At 43.3% G+C, this 16209-nt stretch overlaps 1 protein-coding gene across 3 annotated transcripts in view; it reads right to left on the minus strand.

Annotated features, from left to right (window-relative positions):
• Positions 1-3932, minus strand: part of ASAP1 (ArfGAP with SH3 domain, ankyrin repeat and PH domain 1) — a 153089-nt gene extending 149157 nt beyond the window's left edge. For all 3 annotated transcript variants that reach the window (XM_015856318.2, XM_015856317.2, XM_015856316.2), the window contains exon 1: positions 3662-3932. The gene's annotated coding sequence lies outside the window, so the exon portion shown is untranslated. The remainder of the gene's footprint in view (positions 1-3661) is intronic.
• Positions 3933-16209: the final 12277 nt, after the last annotated feature.

Raw genomic sequence — 16209 nt, forward strand, 5'->3', positions numbered from 1 at the left:
CAGTCACGGGTCCAGATATTTGTAACTGCTAGTGATTGAAAAGTGACTTCAAATATAAATCTCCCTTGTGCCACAGTAAACTTTATTTTCTCTGTATTTGCTCAGTAAGGACCATAAAGGAAATAAATGACAGATTTCCTCTGTGGAAAACTGTTGAATTTAATATTGGTGATACAATGAGGATCTTCAAGGATAAGGGACTGTAAAAAAAGTCAGACCTGCTCTCTGAATTCAGCAGACTTGCTGTGCTATGAAATAGCATTTTATATTTAATTTCCTGTTAAAATTAAAATGACAAACCTCCCTACCAAAATCTCATTTCTAATTCTTGTTGAAGTCACTGAAAATGGTGTACGTGGTTAAAGTTTATTACCTGCTTGAGCAGTGCTTTGTTGTTCCAGGCTTAGGCATGATCCTAAAATTAGAACATTGCTTTTTATTTTCTTCTAGCACAGGCACTATCACAATATTTCCTCCTCATTGGGATACAGATCATGCTGTTTGTCCCAGTAGAATTCTCCCAAGATGCATTAAAAAACACTGTTGCTTATTGCTAAAGATGTGCTTTAGAGAGATGAGAATTGAACCTGGGAATTTGCAATGATATTCCCCCAGTTTATATAATCCTTGTTAATAATAGAAGAGTTAATCTTAAAAATCTTTTCAGTAGGCTATGCTGAAGGGACCCAAGACTGACAATTAGCTGAAGATTTTAAATACACCAAACATTTTTTAATACATGCACATAATTGTGGGGAAATGATTCATAGAGTTGCAGGCAGATCTGAAGTGAAAAACATCTCAGAATAACTTGGATGGGTGATGGCATACATCAGTTCCTTGTAGGAACAGGAACCTAATAATTGAAACCTCAAATAAGGAAGCCTCTTCTTTTTATGGAAATCTTGCCAGAAGGCCTATGCTTTAGTACAGGCTTGTTGATGAGTTCCTCTTACCACAGTAGACATGACTGCATACTGTACTACGGCACACTGTACATTACTGTTTACTGTCATACTGTTGGTTTAATTGACTGCAATGTGTCATCTGATTTACTAAGCTACAATGAGGCAAACAGATACTTAGCTGAAGTATTTCAACATAGCTCTAAATTAGCTCAAGAAGCAAACTTCAGATATAAATTTTCCTAGCATTTGGGATAATTTATTTTCCACTATATGGAGCAACTTGTAAAGCATGCAGCCTGAGATTGCCCTGGATTCCTGCTCAGCCCATTCTCAGGTCTAGTGTGTGGTGAATGCACAGGGATTTTTCATGTGCAGTGCAAATGGGTGATGTAGGAGGTGAGGGCACATGGTGACTTTGGCTCAAGCAAGGACTGCTTTACCCAGATAAGCAGTCTTACACTATTCTCCAAAACCATTAGTGTTGCAAAGCTGCTACTTCAATCACAAAAGTCTTGTAGTCACCTGAATGCACTGAAGATATCTAACCTATATCTTGACCAATGAATTACATATTGCCAGGGGATTGTCCCAGGGCTGGCACTTGTCAGCATTGTTATATTGTTAGAAAAGTCCCCAGCAGCGTGCAGGGATTAGCATGGGTCAGCCATTCCTCCCAGTAGGACACCTGGTAGAGGTTACAGTGATTTGGAGTGCCAAATAGAAGTCTCAACCACAAAACACCCTCTGTGTAACCGTTTTGATCATCATCTTTAAAAGAACCTGACACAGGGCCAGGCACAAGGGCAGAAAAAGCACATTTTTAATGAGAGTACTAATATGGGGCTCCACGCTGGGCTGCAGGCAGCAGCAGGGCCTGAGGCCCAGCACAAAGGCCTTATCGCTGTTCCTGGGGCAAACCTTGCAGGAGGGCGGGAGGATTACCCAGCCCCATTTGGGCAAGTGCCAGAAGTTGAACAGAACCACCCGAGCAAGCTCAGGCTGCATCCCTTGTTTAGTTTTTGTCTCTGCTTTTGGAGGATTAGTGAGGATTTGCTGTGAAGAGCAGCACTAGTCCCTCCTGCTCTGTCTGGATGCACACAAGCAGCCCGCCCCAGCCAGACTCCTTCCAGCCTTTCAGGTCACTGCCAGCTCCAGCAGAGCAGTGTGGATGCTTTCCTACTTTCTTCTTGCTGGAGAAGCCCCTGTGAGGACATGAGCATGGCTGAGGGCTGCCTGCCTTTGCCCCTCACATACCTGTGTGATGGTGCTCCTGCCCATTCCCCATTGCCTGTTTTCCACCCACTCCAAGGCCATGCTCTAGGTGCTACAGCACTTTTGTTTTTAATTAGGGCTTGATACTAATTGCCTTGAATGAAGTTATTTTCACACCACAGCTGACCAAAGCCAGAAGACGTTAAGTCTATTCCCTTCATAAATCATTTCTCCTGCTCCCCAGGGTGGAGACAAAGAGTGAATAGGCAGCAGACACTGCCTTGGCCTAATTGTCTCCTAAAATATGCAGGCAGCTCCCACAGCAGTCATCAGACAGGCACACGTGCATCTGGGGGGGCTTTGTGTTGGTATCTGTGCCCTCATGCTGAGGGACAATTGCCAGCATCCCCCGCCTACTTTAGCCCTGGATATTAAAGAAGAGGAGGGGGTGTCCCTTTAAAAGCAGACAAAAGCAGCCTCCCCTCACCCCCTGCTATAGTACAAAAGCTGGAAATAAATCTTCCCTTCTTACTGGCTGGGCAGATTCAGGGAGAGAGATGCCAGCTAGGGAACACTGACACAGTTAAAAAATAAAAAGGATTCTGTGAACCAACGCTGGCTTGGCACAGCAGTCAGATAAATCCTACCCTAATCCATGCAAAACCTCCCAAAACAGTCAGTAAAATGCACAGGGAAATTCTGCTGGCCTGAATTTGCCCATTACCTTCATCATGCATGGCCCTACTCCTCGCAGAGCTCCTTGTAACACCCTCCATAGTTTCTGGACCCTGAAACTGAACTTCATCCTCAAAGCTGCGCCTGAACCGAGCCCTCTGCTTCTGTAACACACTGCCTGGCCTCAGGTGATATAATTCGTACCAATGGGGAAGACTTGATTCCTGGTTAAATAAGAGATATCATAGAAAAATAGGGCAGGGTGGGACTCAGAGGAGCTGTCTAGCCTCTTTCCATCAGCTCTAGTTAACATTAGTGAGAGCAGCCTGCCCCTGGCAGACCTGTGCTCACTGTCACCAAGATGCTGCCCCTTGGAGCTGAGATAAGCAAACACCTTTCCTTTTGTAAGCCCATGCAGCTGACCAGGCTCTCTCTGCTCTTTGATAAACATATTCTGCATCCCTGAATTGCAATGATAATTAATGGAGGCTGAGGGCCAGATCTCCACCTGGGAGAAAGTGGCAGGGCTCTGGGTAGGCAGTGGAGCTGTGCTGTTTCAGTTCAGACCAGAGCCTGATCATGCTCCTGAAATCAGTGCAAGTCCTGGAGTCAGTGTGATCCCAGGCTTTGCTCTGGTGTTAGAGGTGCCAAGGAGGAAGACCACAATAGGTTCTCAGTGCTATAGCTGATACAGTGCTCTGCCTTGAACCATGAGCAGGATTAAGGCAGTGAAATCAAGGGAAGCATTGCTTTTCCCAGACTACCCGATTACAGTGAGAAAAATAGACCTCGCTATTACAGAGACAAAGATTAAACACACATACACACATACACACACACACACATAAGAGAAATATTAAAAGTACCTTCACATTTTCACAACGTTGGTGTTAGATTTCTGGTTCTCCTATTTCACAGTACTGCAAAGGATCTTAAGGGGATTGATGGTTCTGCAGGGCAGAGGCTGTGCCTTTATTTTCTTTGGGAAGTACCTTGAGCGCTGTTGGTTCTTGCTACCAGAGAGAAATAACAAAAATCTGAAGGCATAAGACAAATATACTCCTTCAAGAGTTTCTAATAAAATGATAATGTTGAGCGAGGCTGCCAGTATGTTCTGTGTCCAGATGCACTGCAGCAGAAGGGAAGAATTTAGCATGTTTTGAAAATGCCAATTGTCTGTTGCCAAAGATGCTTATGATCCCACTGCCAGCAGGGTAGGCGGTGGGGATTAAGATGTCAGAGGAGACGTCATTCTACCTAGGCAACACCAGTTTCACTGAAGAAGACAATGCAAAGACAGTACTGTTTCCTTCAATGAAGATTCCTTTTTCTCATCTTATATTCTGAGTTTTTCATTGTTGCAAAGCTACTTTTATAGAAGCCCTTTGTATTCCCTGGGATATATTTATGGTGATGGCAACCAGGACACAGGATGGAGGAATTTTTACACCTACAAAAAGGAATTCTGAGGTCTTCCATGCCTGTGAGTATCTCCTGGTCCTCCGCTGCCACATGGGTGTCTGGGATGGATGCTAGTGTTGCAACACAGCAGAGGGAATGTAGCCCAAGGTCATGGCCAATATGTGAGTAAGAACAACAAATGGATCTCCAGAGTTCCAGCTGATGCTCTCAGCGTTCATCTAGCCTGCACTGTAAGAAGAGGTTCCCTGCAGGCTGGTGAAGCCCCTGGCATCCTCATCTCCTAACTGTGCTGCTTCATCCTGGAGAAGAGTAATTTCTGTGTTTCACAGACAGGGTCAAACCCTGCTTGCATGTTTGGCCTTTCTGAAATATCTCCTGATGATCCTGTTTCCTTCAGACTTTTTCTTTCCCTGGTGGCTTTTTCTGGGACATCTGCTATAGGCTGGGTGTGAGTTTGGATCCCTAATCTTGTCAGTGCAGATTTGAGAGGCCTTTTTGTAACCCCTGCCTAGTTCAGAGGTTTTAAGCATTTGCATAAATCCCTCCCCACTGGGCCAGCATTAACCACATGGTTAACCTGAAACATGATTAGAAGCCATATTTCAATGGGAGTTAAGCATATGCTTAAATTCTGCTCTAAATGGATATTTTCTTGAACTGGAGCCTGCATTTTTTTTTTTTTTGTGATCCATCTTTGCTCCTCCACATACCTTTACTGCAAATTATTCTACAATACACATATGGCTCAGAAATTATATAGCTCTGTGGCTTTTACACAAAAAGCTCAATTGATACATCACATACTTAACCTCTTGAACAAAGGAGTTAACTTTACAGGATCAATTTACATGCAAGGGCCAAAGCTTTTGGATGGAAACTAGCTGTCATGTGGTGTGCAGTCGAAAGAGCAAACAGCTTATTCATTTTGATAGCATTGGATTCAGAAACAAAACACAGACGGCAGAAAGAGTCTGCCCGGATTTCCAAACATAACGCATGTCCCTGCTCTAAAGCATATTTATTTAAACCTTCTCTCTGTGCTTGCAGTCAGTTATTAGAATTAACTCCCAATTTCCTCACATCAGATGGTTCAAACTGGCCTTACTGCTCATGCTCTGTTGTCCATCATGCATGGGCAGCTCATACTATAGCGAAAAGGAATAGATTTCTGTGCAAGCAGTGATACCAGTGCTCATATAGACATCAGACACTGGGCTTAGTTGTCAGTGGGATGTTTGTACAATAATACATGCCACTCATTGGACTCACAGGCTTCCAAACTTTGAGGATGACTCTCTGAATGACACGCATATACTCTTCACTTTACATGCTCAGTTATCTTTCCTGCATTAATCATTTGCAACTCTAGGCCTGAGATGTACTCATTTCAATTTCAATGTAATGAATGTCCAGGCTATTAAGATGATGACTTAAGACTGTTAGTGCTTGGCCATGCAAACTTAACCCCTGTCGGCAAATACTTGGTCACAGAAATGGCCTCATTAATCTGTTGCTGCTGTCTTCACAAGTGCTTGCTCTGCAAAGCTCATGTGGGCAGATCCTGCAGGGACTGATCCAAAACTTACTGAAGGGAGTGGGAGTTCTGTCATTTCATAGAGCATGGCACCAAGATTTTAAGGAAAAAAAAAAACACATTATAAGAATGAATTCAACTGCTTTAGGCAGACATTATTTATAATGTAACATGGCATCATCAGTTGCCTCCAAAATTAATTCAGCAGGACACCTACAATTCTTTTTGCATGTCCACCCACAGTTGTATCAATTAAATATGGAAAACCAGAAATAAAGTGACATTTGCCGGTTATTTTTTCTTGTTTTCTGGAGATGGATTTAGAGAACATTTCTAACAAATTCCTTTCCTATGCACCCAGTTTTATGTTACCGATTGATACTGCTCTGCAGTGTTGCATAGGATCAAGCTCAGGTATTAAGTACTGCATTTATGGATGTCTCATTATGTCTGCGTGACTGCAGTGAGCAAGGAGTCACAGCTGGATGAAGCAAACATAAGAGCGGCAGAGAGGGAGTGACAAAAAATAGGGAAAACATGTTTTCTATCAAAACCAGACATCTGGGTTCACTGCTTGCCCAGTGGAAATAGGCTGTAAATGGGACAGTACACGGTCTCTAGACTCTCACTAACTGCGGGGGAATTCTGACCCCACTGGGAATTCCCAGTTCAGACTAACAGGCTCAGCACAACTCACAGTGCTGAGAAAATTGAGCTTTGGATGTCATTCTTGAGTCAGGCCCTTTAACTACATGTAGGAAGCCACTCAGGGCCAGGGCACAGGCTAGACATTCTTCCCGATCAGTTATTAATTAGCACGATCACTTGAAGGGATTTGATGTGACCGAACCAGCATTGCCCAAAGTCTAATGGCACAGCTCTCACAGAGGAGAGCAGAGGTCACCAGGTAGCAATGAGGTGGCTGTTCTGGTTTGGAGGTGCAGAGCTCAATGGGCATCACTGCATCACTCTTTGCATTTAAGAACATGGAATTACAGAATCATAGCATCACAAGGTTGGAAAGGACCTACAAGATCATCTAGTCCAACTGTCCTCCTATCACCATTACTACTCACTAAGATATTGAACCATAGCATAGCATCTCATAGCATTTCATCTAGATGTGTAAATCTTAGAATGGTTTGGGTTGGAAGGGGCCTTTGAAGACCCTCAAGACTTCTCCCTTGCCATAAGCAGAGACATAATTCACTAGATGAGGTAATCCAAAATCCTGTCCAATCTGAACTTGAACAATTACAGAGGTGGAGTGACCCAAAGTGTCCTGTCTTGTTTTATTTTATTTACCAATGCTGATTTTGTGCTTGACATTTAGGTGTATGACAGCACTGCTTCAAACTGATATCTTGAGTTTGGCTTCTACTCTTGTGAGCATTAGCAGAAGGGGTGAAGAGATAGACCATAAGGAATGTGTGGGTCCCTTCGTTCATCCCACACTGTTCATTGCTGAGGTCACTGTCTGCCCGAGGCAAAGCACTGGCACTAACAAAGCCCATCATGCCAACAGCCAGTTCACCTGGTGACATAGACCCAGGGCAGGAAATAGGCTATATACTTCAGCATTTAAGACATAATGCAATAGGGACAGATTTGGTTTTTGAGTTCTGCTTTCAACACCAGCACTTGGGATCATTGCTATCAGATAGATAGATAGAAGCCGAATTTAGATGCCTCTGTACATTTCTTTTCAATACCAGATGAATGTTCATCTACGTCTGTAGCTTGTTCCTTTTTAAGGTTTTCTTTCTTGCAGAACAAGAAGCTCTGCATGATTTTAACACAAACCCTACACATCTTGCCCCAGGCCATGTGATGAGTAAGGATGTAAGCATACTCACAGCATGCCTGAGAGCACTTTTGTCACATGCTGCCTGCAGAATCATCCTCTCCTTCTGAAAAACACAAGGAAGCGGGCACCTAATCCTTCACATGTTTGAAAATCCCAATCACAGTACTCAGCACTTCTAGCAACACTTGTAGCAGCATGAGTGTTTGTGAAAGGTCAGATCTTTCAGGACTAGAATGTGTTCCAGAAGTAGTCAAAAGCAAAATAATAGTTCTAGCTGTTCTGTGTTGAAAGGTGTTGCTAACAGGCAGAGTTCAGACACTGGGCCCTTTGAGTGAAGAGCAGCCTTGCTCAGCAAGCTTTGAAATGTTGCAGAAAGTCATGAGGGTTGAACCAGGAAACCACATCTCAAAGCAAGTTTTTCTGGGGGGCCAAGAATGTATTGGAGAAGTGTTTTGGGTATTGCACAGGTGAGATTTGCTGCAGCAGCTCCATGTGGTTAACATTTGGGCTTGGGGGTGGGACATACGTATAACAAGCAGAAAGGGAGCGCTGCTCTGTGTGCACAGCAGCTCTGTCTGACATTACTTTTACTGTACTGTACTGTACTGAAGCTTTGCCTCATCCATCCTCCTCTGGATGGATATAACCTCATGACCTTGTATTACCAAGGGGAGACAGCTCAAGTGCTGGCCCTTCTCCTCAGTTTTTGTCCTCTGCCCCATTCTGCTTGAGATATCTTTATCACCAAGGTCTGCTCCATGTCAGTGCACAGAAATAAATACAGCCTGGTCTGGCTGTTCTGCTCATGGATTTGCTTGCACATCTATTTAGATTCTGATTCTGTGTGATTCTGTGATATGTTCTGGGTAGATCAACACAGCTTTTATGATTGGGAGGGAAAAGAAACAATCTCTAGTCATTAAGTGCTAATCTCACGGTCGTTATATGACATAGGCAATCCTGGCAATGAAATATCTGTCTCACTGGCTGCAAAGAGATCACCAAATCAATTATTTGCATTAACATTTTATTCCTTTCCCTACTAGACATTTGTTCAGCTTGTTTATACTCACACCACATGGCCACAAGCTGTGCAGTTAGTAATAAATGAGGGAACACATTTATCTTTGGAAACTTAGGCCAAGCCAAAAACTTGATCGCTTGTTTTTCTAGGAGAATAACACATGTGAGATTTTGTCAGATAAATCCCATTAGCAATGATGGGATTGCCTACACTAATTGCCCATATAATAAATTCCGGTAACAACAGTTAGGATTTTACAGTATACAGCAGGTTTCTAGAAATGAAAGGAAGTACTGGGACTTTAAATCTCCCTAGTGGAGTCTGTGAGGGGGGCTCTGCCTGTTGGACACCAACACCTAAAGTAACATTTGCTTATCTCCATTGTCAGACCATAACCCAGCTGCGACTTCCTGCTTTAGCACCCAGCAGTGTCACTCACAGTACTTACAGAGGTATGAAGTTCCTTTAAGTAAAGAATAAAAGGACAAGTCTTCCAGAAGTTGCCACCTGGGCTGCCCAAATCATGGCCAAACTTAAACCCACTGGCTGAGGCTGCCTAGCTATGAGGGGCCACTTTGGGTGACAGTGTTTCTTGCTGTGGCTGATGAAGATTGCTAATTTTTGCAGCACTCCATTTCTATCTTGTTTTGTTGTGTATTCTGGAGTCAATTCAGGACAGCCAGTACATTTGGGTTTGCCTGCCCTGCCCCAAGGCAGTCTTGCTGGTTGATGAATGGAAGAATCTCAGCAGTTTTGCATGAAAAATGCTGATGTACATGCTGTGCTTCTGCTGTCCATCTGCATCTCTCCTGCATTCTCAGCACCAAGCCCTTTTTCCCCTTCTTGTCAGGCTCAGCTTCCTTGTTTACTTCTCTGGCCCCTTCCCCTGCAAAAGGATGCATGGAGCAGATGCATGGAACAAGAGGAGTCCAGTACATGTCAAATACTGAAGCTTACGTAGGAAAAGCATTATGCAGTTTTCCCTGCCTAAGCAGCTTAAACTCTGTGAGAACAACACATTCCAGTAACTTTTTTGGAACAAAGCCCTGTGATCAAGAGAGAGCACGACAAGCCGTTCATGTACACAGATCCTGTGTTGTCTCCAAGCTGGTTATTTTGCCATAGTGTGGTTAAACTGAGTCCTCCAGAGCTGATGTGTTGGTAGAGACACACATCTCTCCTCCTTCCCTCCTCTTGCAGCTTAGAGCAACCGATTTAAAATTTAATTTCCTGAAAGTCACCGTTCTCACAAGCAGTCTGCAGGGTGCCCACTCTACAATGAATCTATTTATATCTCCAGCCTGAGCAAAATGAAGCTACTATTTCAAAATCTATAAGGGTAAGTGGATCCAATACTCACATGGACATGTTCCTTTTCTGCTGGGAAGATTTTACACACGAAAACGTTAACAGGATTTGCAAAATCCGTCTGTTTGCAAAACCAGCATCTCTGACTGCATCCAGTGCATTCAGATTTGTAAGTCTCAGCAGGTGCATAAACTGTGGCTGACTCATGCAGCATGCAGAGAGACCAGTGCTGCTCCCCGTTTCCTCTCGCTGACAAAGAAAACGTTTTCACCCCTCGGATCACAGTGAAAAGCTGATTTGAATTTGCTGTGTCAGAAAAATTCAGAACTCAAATTGTTTGAATCAGTGGATTTAGCAGGGAAATGTTGAAAGTCAAAGCAGAGCAATAGCATTTCTGCTGGCATTTCCAGAGCCCCTTATGGCTAAGGATCACTAAGCTCCTTATAGATATTGATGAAATAAAGCTGCTGCATTCCCAAGTGCTGGGTAACTTTATTATCCTTTCTGCTAAGAGGAAAATGGAGACACAGAGAAAGTGGCTGGCCTGTGGTTTGTCTGCTCAGCTGCTGGAGGAAGAGGCCGCAGGATTTCAGTCCAAACCACAAGGCAGCATTGTTAGAGGAAAAGCTGTTGTTTCTTTTGAGGAGTGGGGAAGGTGTCTAGAGAATTCTCCTCTTGGGACAACATATTCTGCCCCACCTACTGTGGTTCCCAAAGGATCACAATAGTTGGTGCAGATTTGCTCTATGCAGACTCCTTGGAGCGGCTGTAACAAGAAGGGACACCTTTTTCAGACCACGCATTTGCATAAGGGACAGCTGGCATTTATCTGTACCTAGTTCAGGCGTAGGATGAAAAGAGCCCTTTCTATCTGTTCAGCATTCTAGAACTGAGCAGGGAATTTATCTTTCCAAACACAAGTATGAAAAGCTCAAGGCTGATGAGGTGGTTTCTTTTTGCTGTTTTTCCGTACTGTGTTTTCTTTTCCCTCCATATTTTTCCATTTTTCTTTCAGCGAGTTGCTTTACATGTTGGATTTTGGATGGGTGTCCCATTCCAGGCCTAGTGGAGGAGGGGAAACCCCACTGCTTCAAGCAATAGAATAAAGAAAAAGCTTAAACTGGCAGAGATATTAGGAAATTATGAAAACAGACAAATCTAGCAATATATTTCCATTCTCCTAGATCATTGCTGCCTTTGATTTAAATGGAATTCTAACAAACTGGATCTCCACAGAGCAAGGGTCAGTGGTTTCATGGGCAGTAGTCCTGAAGCTTTTTTCCAGCATGCAGGGATCGGCCCCTTCTTTTGGCTATCTGTACCTGAGCTTGTGAGCAGCCTCCCTGCATCACCAGTGCAGGGACATCAAATCCCCAAGCTCGCCTAGATCTGCTGCCTACTATAGGATGGGTGTGCTACTACCTCCAAGCACCAGTTCCTCTTATTTGTTTACCGAGGAGAATTAATGGTAAGCTGAGATGCACTTCTCTAGCTACTGCTTGCTTTGATCTCTTTGGATGAATCCCACTCTTCCTTTTCAAATGAATGCCTGGCTAAACTAGAGTCAAAAACTTTATTACAGCCAACAACAGTATGGGTGAGATATGGCTTTTTGTACCTTCATGGCTGCTGTTTGTGTGAGTTCTACAGGCAGGAGACGGGGCTCGGCAGAGGCCCTCAGCTTTGTTTAAATCTGCTGCTAGCAGGATATAAGTTGCAACGACACAGAGCTCAGAAGCTCATTTACCCTCTCACTTGGATGCTTTTTGCAGGTCACTAAGATGTTTGCAGTCTGAATGTGGCCTGACATATACCTTATTAATAGCAGCCTTCTGCCTGCTGAGATCCACTACCTTCTTGCATGCACTAACTTGCATTACATCGTGCTGGTGTCTGTGTTTCCAGTGCTTCTTCAAAATAACTTTAGGTGACAGTATTGTAATTAAGATTTGTAGAGCTATCTGTAGCACACAGTTGTTTTTACACCCTCAGTGCTTGTTTATTTTCTTTCTGTTTCTGAGGGTTTCTTCTTGCTGTACTTCCTTATTCTTTTTTTACTTTTCTTCTCATTCTGGGAAAAATATCTGTAAAGAAGGTGAGTCATGTGCCATGTGCACAGAGAATGGTCATGCTCACAGGCTCATTCTGCTTTCCTGTCAGGACTTCTGAGTCAAGAAAATGCTTTTGCCTGGAAATGCATCACCAGCATAGCTGGGTCAGCAAGTCCTGAATGGAGAAGCTGCTGAAGTAAGAGCAGATACTTAAGTTGTCAGCTCAAATGGATTGGAAATGACAGACCACTGAGGCTGTGCACTTCTACAAAGGGTCTTTGGCCCAACAGACAGCCAGTGTTTGCTCCTCCATCTTTTAATTACCATGGTCCATCCCCTGACATTTTCTAGCTCAACTTCCCTTATCCCTGCCCCATCCCTGGAGGTGTTCAGGGCTAGCCTGGATAGCTGCTGGGCAGTCTGATCTAGTAGATGGAAACCTGGCTATCAGCAGTAGGATGGGAACTAGACAGTCTTTAAGATCCCTTCAAATCCAAGCCATTTTATGATTATATGATTACCTGGGTAATTTGTACTAGTAGCACATCTAACACCCATACCACAGTATGACATGACCTGATGTCTGGGCTGGTTGTAGTCTGGTGTCATCTGCAGCTCAGAAAAGCTGAAGCAGGTGGCTGTGTTGGGATTGTGGAGCAGCACTGGTGCCTTCTACTGGTCCCTCTGATCCATGCCTGAAAATCTGGAGGCGAGTGCTTTGTTTGGAACTAGGCTGCTCCACAATCAGACCTCAGTACCTCTCCTGCTCTCATCATAACCCAGCTTCCTGTTCAAGGTGAAAGTAGTAGTTTTTGATTGTGCTGAAGGTTCATTCCTCAGGGCTGGTCTGTGTCCATGCAGAATGAGCCCAAGGCCCAGAAGGCCTCATATAACATTCATCTGGCTGTCAGAGGAGAGGCTCATTCTCCAGTGGAGATCCTTGTCTGAGCTGTGTCCCATCTGATGTGCCTTGACTCATTTTGAAGAAACTAATTTTCATCTCGCTGTGAGCCTTGCAATGCTTTGCAAGCTGTGCTTATTTTCTGGACTAAACAGGTGACATATGAAACCAAAATAAAACAACTGAAAGTCTTCATTTTCTCTTGCTGTTTGCTAGATGCAAAATAGCTCTTCCGGGCCTACTCTCAGCAGCTGATTTTCCGGGGACGAGGAGGGGAGACATGCAAATTAAAGGTCTGTAGACACTTTCCCCAGACACCACCACTGTCTGCTCTGGTACCCGTGGAGAACAGCTCTGCCTCTGTGTCCTCTCCCCTCCACACTGCCTGGAAGTACTACAGACTGCTGTGATGCAGAACAACATCTGAGTCCTTGCTCACATCTCAGAGAAACTTGACCTAGTTTCTCTGTCAACGTACTTGCAGTACTGAGCTTGCCTAAGTGGCAGATCACAGACTGAGCAAGATTTTAAACACTGAGGCTTTTTCTTCTCCTCAGAATCAAATTTAAAGAAGCATGTGGCTGACAAACAAAGCCTTATTTCTGTTTGATTTATTCTAAGCTGCCCTAGATATTTTGCTTTGCACTTCTGTTGTGCACAGTATTTTTACTGCAGGCTCATGGTAACGCTGCAGAGATCCGGGGGAGACTGAGATTTCTGGATGTACAGTAACTATGAGAAGAAATTTAGCAGTGAGAAATGTGCCCATGACAATAATAAAATTATTGTGAGGTTTCCGTTATGTTGGACTATGCAGAAAGAATTAATAGAATTGACATTTATGTTGGATCTAACTTAATATTTGATTGTGATGAGATTAGAGGAGGAGAAAATATCTAATCTGAATGTAGGCTGTAGTCCAATTAAAGAGGTTTACATGTGGAGTAGTTACACTTTCTGCTGCTTGGGTAGAGCAAACACTTTCACCAGAAATTTCATGTTCAAATTTTGCATTCAAGGTCTATGATTTGGTAGGTTTAGACTGCAGAACAGTACATTTTCTGATAATGGCCCAAGGCAGAGAATTACAGGGCAGTAGGAACAGCAGACCTCGTCTTTATGGAATGTTTTGACCCAAATATTTTCTTGGACGTTATTTCATGCAATGAAATTAAATAGTGGTCCATAAAAAGGGGAGTAAAAGAGGCAATCTGAACCTAACAGCACTATTCTCATGGAAAAATCTGGTCTTCAAAGGGTAAAGGATACCCTTCAAAGGGAAAACTCCTCAAGGAGTTGGTTTTATTATACCAACATAAAGGTAACTTTGACAGCATAGCTATCAGAATAAGAGGATTTGACAAGCAAAGCAGTCCCGAGGTAGAGGTAACTCAAGCCTTTTCTCTTACGCCAAGATGCACTGCAGTGGCCTGGCGAAGACACTGAATGTGACTGCAGTGGACACGCAGAGTGTTGCTCAATCTTGGAGAACTTTTCCTCATGTGCAGCCTGGTTTATTTTGGAGCTTGCTGCTGCCAGGAAGTGCTGCAGCAGGGCCATAAGGTTTCTAAGGCAGATGTGGGCTGTCTTCATCTAGCATTTTGCTTATCTCATCCACCACCTGGTGTCAGACATGACTTTTGAGGGCTATCATCTGCAGTATGGTAACATAGAACAGTGTCAGCAGTTATTTTATATGGTGGAGGTAATTTTACCAGATAAACATTCTGGTATAAACATTCAGTTGTTTTTCTCCATATTTTTGTGACAAGTCTGCCCAAGGCTATCTGGCCACGCTTCACAGCACAGCAGAAAGAACTTCTTTCTCACTCACAAATGCATCAAATTGTCCAAGTTTGTCTTGTGTTGTCCCAAGCTAAAATCATTCCCTTTTGTCTTTAAAAGACCAAAAAGAAAAGAAAAGGAAAAAAAAAAAAAAAAGGAAAAGAAAAAGAAAAAAAGAAAAGAAAAAAAAATAGAAAGAAAGAAAAAAGAAAAGTAAAAGAGAGACAAGAAGAATTGCCAATTCCACACATGCATGTGCTCACACTAGGACAGAGAAAGCACTATTTAATACTCACTTGCATTATATTTAACAGCTGCACATTTTTAGCAAAACAGGAGTCAGACCAAAATATGGCTCATTGTTTTTAATAAAAAGAATATCAGTATTGCCAGATGTGCTGTATGTTTTTCTAAATGGACTAGAACAGTGTCCACAGCTGGGTATGATATGGGCTTGTGCAATAACATCACTTGTTTTTGTATGCCTGTAAATGGCAAGGCACAAACTGGTGTTTAATAGAAGACAAAAATGGTTTTCCTCATGAGAACAGAATGAATCTGATGGAAATAGAGCAAAGGCTATTTGCAGTACCATCAACTCTACCATGCAGTAGTTAGCTCTTGAATCAAAATATGTTTCTCCAAGCAAAGAAAAACAAGGCTGAAGTATCTTTTAGGACAGCCACTGTCATGTCACACTGCTGAAATGGCACTGAAATACAGAGAACAAACAGAAAATACAAGATGGGGTTGTGTTTCTGTAGAGGTTTGTTGTTCTGTTCTCCTTGCAGTTATGAATACCAAAAACTTACTTTCAGATGCATAGAGTGCACTGAAAACAAGGATAGCACATAGGCTTCAAAAATTATGTAAAGCTGAACTGGCCAGGTCTCTTCTCATACCAAGAGATGAGCTAGGGAATACCAATGAAGTAGCACCAGATCTCCACCAAGTGTAAGATGTGACACTTGCACTGACTAAGCCTTGATCTTCAATGCTTTTTGTGCTTGAGTTGTGTGAGACTACAAATCCTAACTTAACACTTCTGATGTTAAAGAATGGCTGAGGTTAGAAGGCACCTCTGGGTCTATCTGGCCAACCTCTGCTCAGAGCATGGAGCCCAGGACCACATCTGGGCAGCTTTTGGAGTACTCCATGGAGGAGACGCCATAGCCTCTCTGGGCATCCAGTGCCAGTGCTCAAGCACAGCAGTGCTTTCTGATGGTCATACAGAACCTTCTGAGTTCCAGCTTATTCCCAGTGCCTCTTGTCCTGGAAAGGAGAAGAGCCTGGCTCTGTCTTCATTTCAGCCTCCCTCCAGGTGTTTGTATACATTAATGAGATCCCTTGAGCTTTCTCCACTCTTAGCTAAAAAGTCCCAACTCTCTCAGCTTTTTCTCGTGGTGTCCCTGAGACATGCTTGAACTCAGTCTGAATCTCACGATAAGCTGCTGTCCCAGTATGACCCTATTCATCTTCGTGTTTGACATCTTCATTCATTGACAATCTCTGACATCTGGAATTTGCTGGGAGTGAAAATAGAAATGCTCTAATAGCATTTCTATCATCACCTCTGGAAAGC

Source organism: Coturnix japonica, chromosome 2, assembly GCF_001577835.2.
Source record: "Coturnix japonica isolate 7356 chromosome 2, Coturnix japonica 2.1, whole genome shotgun sequence".
Classification (NCBI taxonomy): domain Eukaryota; kingdom Metazoa; phylum Chordata; class Aves; order Galliformes; family Phasianidae; genus Coturnix; species Coturnix japonica.